The 9,165-nt window shown below is 38.8% G+C and overlaps 1 long non-coding RNA gene across 3 annotated transcripts in view; it reads left to right on the forward strand.

Annotated features, from left to right (window-relative positions):
• LOC309378246 overlaps positions 1-9,165 on the forward strand; it is a 221,306-nt gene that overhangs the window by 167,529 nt on the left and 44,612 nt on the right. For 2 of the 3 annotated variants that reach the window (XR_014171936.1, XR_014171939.1), the window contains one exon: positions 3,167-3,301. This is a non-coding gene — a long non-coding RNA (uncharacterized lncRNA). Of the gene's footprint in view, positions 1-3,166; positions 3,302-8,573; positions 8,831-9,165 lie in introns of those variants that run through there. The other variant, XR_014171937.1, reaches the window with a different exon arrangement.

Consider the following 9,165-nt stretch of genomic DNA (forward strand, 5'->3'; position numbering starts at 1 on the left):
ACAAAAAGAAGTGTATATCAGACGTCTTGCGAGCACACTTTTATTTTCAGAACCTGCTGAAGACATTCTTATTTAGACAGGCCTACCCAGATGCTTAGAAAGTATGCATGAGTTTTAATTTCTTTTAGCCTGTTCTATTGTGGTTTTCACTTTCAGTATGTTTTAAATTATGGTTGTAAATTTTTAGTGATACCTTTCCTGTTTTATCTTTTTGTAAACCACTTTGAGCCTTTTTTCCACAATCAAGTGGTATATAAATTTTATGAAATGAATGAATAAATGAAACGCTATAGCCAATAGGATGGCTAGTGGCTGTGGAGTGATGAAATAAAGAGAAATGCTTCTAGCCTGTAACACTATAGTCAATGACATTAGTTAGTAGCAAGTTCATGACTCACACAATAAAGTGCTATCATGTAACATAACATTTGGAATTAATAACCACAAGAGGTGGTAATAGCCTTTAGCTCCAGTGGCTTTTAAAAGGTTAGACAAATTCATAACACAGAGTCATATCAAGCGACAGCTATGTGACCTCTATATTCAGACACATTATCCCTCTGATAATTTGGGGGAAAGGAGCAAGAGATGTCAATCTCTGTTTTGCTTTGTTTGAGCTTCCTAAGTGCCATGTGGTTGGCCAGTGATGATGGAAGAAAGCTGATGAACTAGATCACATCTTACAGTGGAAAATTTCGCATGCTTACTCAGAAACAAGCCCCGCTATGTTCGGTGGGGCTTACTCCTAGGTAAATGTGTATAGTATTGCAGCCCTTGTCTGATCCAGCATAGACAATTCTTATGTTCCTATTGAGTCAATTAAGGTCCAGCAGCCATGTGTGACCCAGTAGTTGCAATTTTCAATTTACTATGACATTTTCCTGAAAAAAACCCATTAATTACTGGAAATCATTTTTTAACCATGATCTAGAGATGAATTGCAGAATGCAGAATTTCTACTGAGCAACTTAAAAACGGGAATTTGTAATGGAAGCGTCAACATGACATTAACTTCAACTGTACAAGTTGCAGTAATGAAGGGTTTGATAATGTGCCCGATAATGACTTAACTATTTTTTTTTGTTTGCAGCAGGAATAAGAGTGAGACTCATTTAACTCCTGTAACCATACATTACCACACACATTTATTCAGCTGTTAAAGTTCACTTACAATTGTGTTAGCCTTCTGCAATAAAGTATGTTTCTATTCCAAGGTTATAATGGACTTGCTAATGGGGTATTGACTACAGTTTCTTATCATCCATCTTCCGATGGCAAGGTGTTCATTACTGTTCACTTAATAATTCCCAGTTTTCTTCACATCCACATAAAATTGCTTTTATTATGAATCCATTCAAGTCTCACTCCCCAGTAGTCACAGCAGCAGTCAGTGTTTAATGAAGTTGGGTTTCAGTGTATCGCTCAAAACAGTAATTTCACATGCTTCCAAGCTCCGAGGCTGTGTGTTCTTCCCCTTTTGCTTTTGACAAACATGTGCACATAATGATGCCTTTAAAACAGGGTGAAATTTGTGCACTGTCATTTCGGTTGATGTGGAAGTTAAACATAAAACTGACTTTGTAAAAGGGTTTGTCACAGGCTTGCTGTGCTAACCGCACTGTGTAGGCGGAGGGACGGAGTAGGTCTTCAGACTCTTTAAGCATGGGTATCACTGGCAATTACCCAGGGCTAGCAATAAACAGAGTGTTTATCTGAGAAATGGTGAAAACAAACACACCATTTCCAGTTGGACAATTTCTTTACAAAATATACAATCAAATGAAATATGAGATGCGTGTGATTACAACTAGTAATCTCCTAAACTGATTCCTCCCCACTGAATTCCATCCTCCTCTTCTTCTAAACTATTAATTTACAAAATCCCCATACAGAAAGATTTGCATCCCCAGAGCCATAAATGTCTGGGACCCAAGTCCCTGTATCTGTTGCCTGAGGCATCTACTTCACTCTGTCTAACATTAGAGCCAGCCCTGATTGTAGTCATTCAGGTTTTAATTATTTTTTGTCTATTTATATTTTATTAGGATTAGGATTATTTACTGGTTTGTATACTGGTTTTAAACTGTAAGTAGTGTGCAAATTAGTTTTGCACTTTTGTACACTGTCCTGAAATCTCTTGATGAAGGGCAATTGACAAATAAAAAATAAAAAATGAGGTGAGATTACTCTTAACCTTACAGTAATTGGGACACATTGTCCCACTGTTTTCCCTTTAGATTAACGACATTTAAAATATGCTTTAGCGGAGGTACCCTTGATTTTAATAGGAGAACATTTAAACAGGTGCCTAATTCCTCCATTAAAATAAATGGGGCCTAGAGCATCATTTACTTTGGCTGGGTCATGCCCAACCATTGCAAAATAATTAGATAGGTGTTCACACATTAGAGGAAAGGGAGGAGAGGTTTCAACATCATTAATCTATAAATTTTAAAGGATACACACTTGGGCCTTTGGGACAGTGTAGCAAGCTAAAATACAAAGTAGGAAACAGTCAACCTACTACTCCCAAAGCTTCTTTCACAGATTTCCTATAGTGTATACTATGTCCAAAAATGTGATCCTGTACAACTAACATAGATCAAAACTGGGATGTGTTTGATCACTGTTTTGCCAGTGGCAGACTAAGACTCTGCTTTGAAATGCAGAGTTTGTTGTACTACAAAGCAATATTATCTAAAACCTTAACACTGTTCCACTACACATAGTATCTTTCTAAGTTTAATATTACTGTTTCACATCTATAATACAAACGAGGAGGTAAAGTGTTGGTTCCCCAGCTAAATATATGAAGTTTGAGCTTTTCATTTAAACTTATTTTTTAAAAATAAAAATGAAAATGAAAGTGCCTACATTAAGCTTCTTAAGTCTGTATTTCCTTTTCTGTTTCAGATGGCCAAGTTGTCATTGTAACTGTGCAGTTGGGCTTATTGCCTCTTGGTAATCTAAGTAATATGGCTGTATCAAGGAGGAACTAGATTTACATTGTATGTAGGATACACTTTGTAGTTATGAAACCTTTCAAATTGAAGATTTTTTGTCTCAACTGAAAAGTTTGCAGAAAAGTTCAGTCCTTTATTTTAATGGAGCAGCTATATATTTGAATTGTTAATTAAGGGCCATATGGTTTGGTACATTCACACAGGGCAGAGGGATGATCAGATGACCAGATTTGAAGAGAAGAGCCAGGAGGTAGCTGTCGAGGAGGAAAGTCAGCTATAAAGTCAGCTCCCACGCCATATGCCAGTTTAGGCATGCCGTAATGACATGAGGGCGGCAGGTAGGGAAACCATCTCTGTGTGAATACAGAAGCAGGGTCAGGCTCTAGTCAGCGATTCTGTGCAGTTCATTCTTTTGAGCAACCAAAATTACAATGTAAAAGAAATTTCAAGTCAATACTAGGATCGGAAGGTTCTGAAAATTTTTGTTTGCTTGGATTCTCTTTTTTTCCGTTTCAATTTAGTACTCCACATTTCTGCAAAAAAATAAAATAAAATAATCATGAAATATTTCTCCTAAGCAGCACATTTTGTATGCAGTTTAAGTAATGCACACATTTTTTGCAAGCAATTTCTCCTAATATTATTCACTTTTATATTTCCCCCTACTAATATATTCATTTTTATGCACACGTTTCTCCAATGTATGCATTTTTGTAAACACTGGTTGGAGAACTGCATTGCAAAATTTGAATAAGTGCAAGTTTTGAAGAAGGGCTATGGTCTGGTTCTCATTGTATAAAGTTTGATATACTGCCAGAGACATCTGGTAGTATATAACAGTTGACATGCAATGTCAACAGTCACTAGTGTTAACTGAAAGCTATATTCAATGGTATATATTACAAGGATACATGCCTGTCAAAGAACTTTTACATGCCTTAAAGATTCCTGAGACTTGCTCTGCTGTGCCTGGTTAGTTCACACAAAGCCTTCCAGTGGCATGTTGCGATTTGACAGTTGCTTGGATATCTGATGTTTTTCCCCTGTGGGAGAATAATCTTCTGAAGAAGACTGGTGTTCATGGAAAGATTTCTTCTGGTCAAGGAAAGATACCTTCTGTGAATAGAACTCTCATTCTATCCCATCTCTCCCTCTCCCCCCAGTAGCAAGTTTGTCCTAAAACACTCCCAATATTCTCTTGCTGCTGCACATTGCATAGGAACATCAGCAGATATTTGATATGTAATGGCCTGTTTCATCTTATAGCATTTGATAGATAGCTTTCAATTATATCTAGTATCTAATGACAATTGACAGATTACATTAAATAGTAATTTGTATTTCACACTTGATAGCTAAAATTTGCCTTTCCTGGTCTTTGGATCTCCAAGAGGTCCTTGGCCATGTCATTGGTTGATTTTCTGCAGTCTTATTGGTTTGGAGGCTGGGCCCGAAACCAATGGCTTCAAGTTACAAGAAAGGAGATTCCAACTAAACACCAGGAAGAACTTTCTGACGTTAAGAGGTGTTTGACCGTGGAACGGACTCCATTGGAAGGTGGTGGACTCTCCTTCCTTGTAGGCTTTCAAGCTGAGCTTGGATGGCCATCTGTTATGGATGCTTTAGTTGAGATTCCTGCATTGCAGGAGGTTGGAGTAGATGACCCACGGGGTCTCTTCCAGTTATACAATTCTATTGTTCTATGATATGGTAGTGTGATTTGTTTCTACTGATGTTGTACTGTTGAGTATATTGGGACAGGGGGTTAATTACATTTGTTAACTCCATATTTTCATTTTATGTTTTCTTTGATATATATATATTTGTACAAAGAGTGGTACAGAGAGTAAATAATCAGGAAGCATTTGGATTTGAAACTTGTGAAATAAAAAACAACAACCAAGATGTGCTAAGAAGTTTAATTCATTCAAATTTTGAATTGAAGCTTGACAAGCAAATAGTGTTTGCATTTTGCTCTGTCAATTTGGAAAATTCACTAAATTTTGACTTTTAACTTTTGCTGTAGTTGGGTTGCTTTCAATATCTTTAATTCAGTGGTATAGAATTTGCCTCCTGATAAAGAGATGCAACAAAGACCTAGAGATGGACAAAGGCATTTAATTTCCTGTGACTAAAAAATCATTAAGTGGTAAAATAATAAACCAAACAATGAAAGAGTTGCTGCCTTTTAGTGGTTATAATCTGCTGCCTGAGTTGCCCCGGCTGGTAGTTTTAAAGGAGATAAAATGACATTTCAGAAATCAGTTTCTCAATCTATCTTTCAAGGTATGAAGATGCATTCGGGGCAGCCTGAAAAATGATTTGAAATATTGTTGACTGATAAATTGACAGCAAAATGTGCTGTCTTTTCTACTGTGTTCTGCAGTAGACCTGGCATAAAAGAGTGTAAAGTTTTGTTTGTTTGTTTGTTTGTTTTGCTTTAATGCCCAAGAATGTGATTAACTGGAGGTGAGCCATGGTTTACCTTCCTTTGGCACTCAGGGGGATATCTACCTGATACATTTCAAGCAACAAGGAAAGAAGAACAATATAAAACTGACATGTATTAACTCCAGTAGAAAGCAGTGTGCCTGTGTTAGAAGAAATAACACCTTGAGTTGCAATTATTTTTTGCAATGGGGAGAATAGTATACAGGTTCTGAACTATAACATGCCATAAAAACATTATATTGCTGCAATTGGGGGAAATAAATAATGCATGTCGCCAGGCTGCGTGAAGCACAGCCTAGATGAATAGAGGCACTGCGTTAGCCTTCTGCTAAATGCTGAATTCTCCATATTCTGATAACTCTTCCTTTGCCTATAGCATTTTTCTCTGGTTCTGATCATCCATCCTCTTGAGGGGATTTAAATCATATCCTAGATATAAATATTTGCATAGGGAGAAATTGCTGGAAATCTGCAACAATAAAGCTATTTTTATTTACAAATTGTCTTTCATAAATTATCTGCTGTTCAAGTGATTCAGATCATGCAATGTGCTTGTGCAAACAGATGGGGGAAGGCATACTTATTTGACATTTGCAACCACCCACCCACACAAATGTTTTCAACATGATTTAAACTGACAGGGAGAATCTGCGATTTACATATGGAATGGTTAGGGCCGGATTAGAGGATTTGAAAGCTGGTGTCAAAAGAAAATTCTACTGCCTTTTTTCCCTTTTCTTGTTCCCGTTCCCTTTTCTGTTTCAGAGGCATGAAGTTCAGTATCACTAAGCCCCCACAAGGGTATGCAATTGACTGTAGTTTCAGGCTATAACCCTGGTGGTTGTGGTGGCAGAATCTGCAATATATGCGTTGGTCCTGACCTTATTCTTCTTTACGCTGTTGCAATCTGGCCTGGCTTTTAGACTTTAATACTCCAGGTTCTGTGCAATACTAGCTCATAAACTTTAAAAAATTGCTGCTCACTGATAGCTACAAGGCTTTGGGATCCTTTTCGAAAAAGCTCCCATATGCAAGAAAGACTCAGGAGCTGTTGACTCAGCTCGGATTTCCCCTTGAATATACCTGCAAGATTAAAGTGTTCTTGTTATTTCATTATGGGTGATTGTGGAAACAAGCTCAGAGTAGTCTAGATACTCATTCTTTCATAGCCAGATAATTACATTGTTGTTTTGCCCTTCTGTCCACCCTTTCTGGTAGAGATGTAGCATGTAAAAGGTCCCAGATTCAATCCCTGGTAGCTCCATGTGGGACTAGGAGAGACCTCTTCCTGCATATTGCAGATATTAGTACAGTGGTAACTCAGGTTATAAATGCTTCGGGTTACAAACACTTTGGGTTACAAACTCCGCTAACCCGGAAGTAGTACCTAAGGTTGAGAACTTTGCCCCAGGATGAGAATGGAAATCACTAGGCGGCAGCAGGAGGCCCCATTAGTGAAAGTGCTCCTCAGATTGAGAACGGTTTTGGGTTAAGAATGGACCTCCGGAACTAATTAAGTTAGTAACCCGAGGTACCACTGTATTGTGCAGCTTGAAGCAACTGGATGCATAAAAACTGACTCCTTTTGGAATGAAAGATTGCCGAGATCCACATCCAAATAATTCCATACAACATATGCTTATCCAAGCCTAGGCTCAGCATCATCTTAGAAATAATTTTAAACAGGATTGAGATCAAAACTCTCTCCCTTCCCCCCATTCCAGCCGCCATTCCAGTTTGAGGCTGTGTGCTCCTGGAGTGAGCTCCATTATCACCCTTCCAAGATGGCGAATTTGCAATTCAATAGCCTCTCATGTGATCTAAGGTGAAACACCTTGTCAGAGCTACCAGAGAACAACAGTTAATTATCAACCCATCAAAGAGCTCAGAGAGCTCTTCTTGGCTTTTCTTTATCTTCAATGGAATCTTCCAGTTAAACTCTTTCAGCAATGCACATAGGCATTCTCCATTTCAGTGTAAATTAAACAATTATACTTAACTCTGGAATCCTGGAGAACCACTGCCAGTTAGTGAAGAATCTAGGCTATACTGAGCTAGAGGAAACAATGGTCTGATGAAGTATAAGGCTCCCAGACTTGCTGTGCTCCCTTGTTCCTGTGACCATGCTTCGAACTTTCAATTTCTTTTGGTTTCCTGTCTTGGAATTTTAATTTGTCTCATGCTGTGTTGCCTTTGGGCCTAGTGAAATAACTGTGAACTGTTTTCTTAAGAACAGCCTAGCCCCAGAATTCCCCACCAGCCTGTTTTCCCTCGGTCTATGTGAAACCTTGCTGCAGGTCTGCATAAGAGCTCTGTTAAGGAGCTGAATATAACCCTGTTAGCAACCAACATCTCTGTGAAGCCTGAATTCTATAGATAATGGCTTAACAGACAATGCACACTCCTTTCATTGCTCAAACAGCTCAGCGTATAAAGACAGAAAATACATATTTTTTCCTTTCTGTTGAGGCAGGCTAGAAAATCCCTCTGTTTACTAACTATGTTTGTCCTTCTGAGAGATTTCCAGTGATGTGTGATGAAAGTGATTTCAAAGCTTCAAATAGACTAGGGGTTGTCACTTTAGCATACATTGTGGGTAATTCCAGTTCAGTTAGATCAAATTACACTGACTTGTGCACCAGGTTTTCAGTACTTAAACTATGACATGACAGTCTACAATACAGTGAAGTGCATGATAATCTGCATATCACTTACAAGAACTAGAGACATGTTTTCTTTTTCTTGTTGCTTTATCATCGGAAGAACTGTCACCTCCAGTCTCCAAAGTGCTGAATGACATAGGCACACAGGTACACAGTCTAGCCCTTTATATGTACACGTGAGCCAAAGATTTGGGCGTTTAGAAGATTTCACCACCCCAGGGATACATATGTTAGCAACAACAACTATGTGAACCTTACCCAACCTGAAGATAATGGGCACCATATATAAAACCATACAGCAGGGAATGGGAGACTTGTGGTCCTCCAGATATTGTTGGATTCCAACTCCCATCGCTTCCAGTCATCATGGCCAATGGTCAAACATTACAGGAGTTGGAATCCCACAGCATCTGGAGGGTACCAGGTTGGAGAAGTCTGGCCCAAGGGAACACATTTTGATTCTTAGTTTTGTGCTCATTTTTATTTGTGCTTTTAGAGTACCACTGGTGAAAAGTACATTGGATGCAAGAAGGAACATACTTTGACTGCAACCAAAACAAGTCAGAGCAAGTCACCAAGCCAATGCACAGAGTGGATATTATTCCCAACATGTGTTCAAAGAATACAGAGAGAAGGAGCCAGGCCATGGATCCCACTGTTGCCCTAAACATGTCCAAACCTGCTGGTTCCATCTCCAACCTTTGTGCCTTGAGTGGGAAGGTCTGAAGGATGATTCTTCTCATGTTCAGCTGAACATGTTTAGAATCGTCTCCACATTCAGGAAGCCTACATGGTCAGGGTTTCTGATCAAAGGGAAGCTTCAGACACTCTTCAAGTTGAATGTACAATGCTCTTTACAACTTCTATGGCAGGCACCCCCAAACTTGTTTTGGGACTACAACTCCCATCATCCCTAGCTAACAGGACCAGTGGTCAGGGATGATGGGAGTTGTAGTCCCAGAACATCTGGAGTGCCAAGTTTGGGGATGCCTGTTTTATGGATTTACCAATTGCTAGATTTGTGTAGCCATGGTGAAAAGAAGTTGAATACATCTGTTTCACCTGTTAAAGTGTGAATTCATATCTCT

This window comes from Podarcis melisellensis (genome assembly GCF_964234715.1).
Source record: "Podarcis melisellensis genome assembly, chromosome: 9".
Classification (NCBI taxonomy): domain Eukaryota; kingdom Metazoa; phylum Chordata; class Lepidosauria; order Squamata; family Lacertidae; genus Podarcis; species Podarcis melisellensis.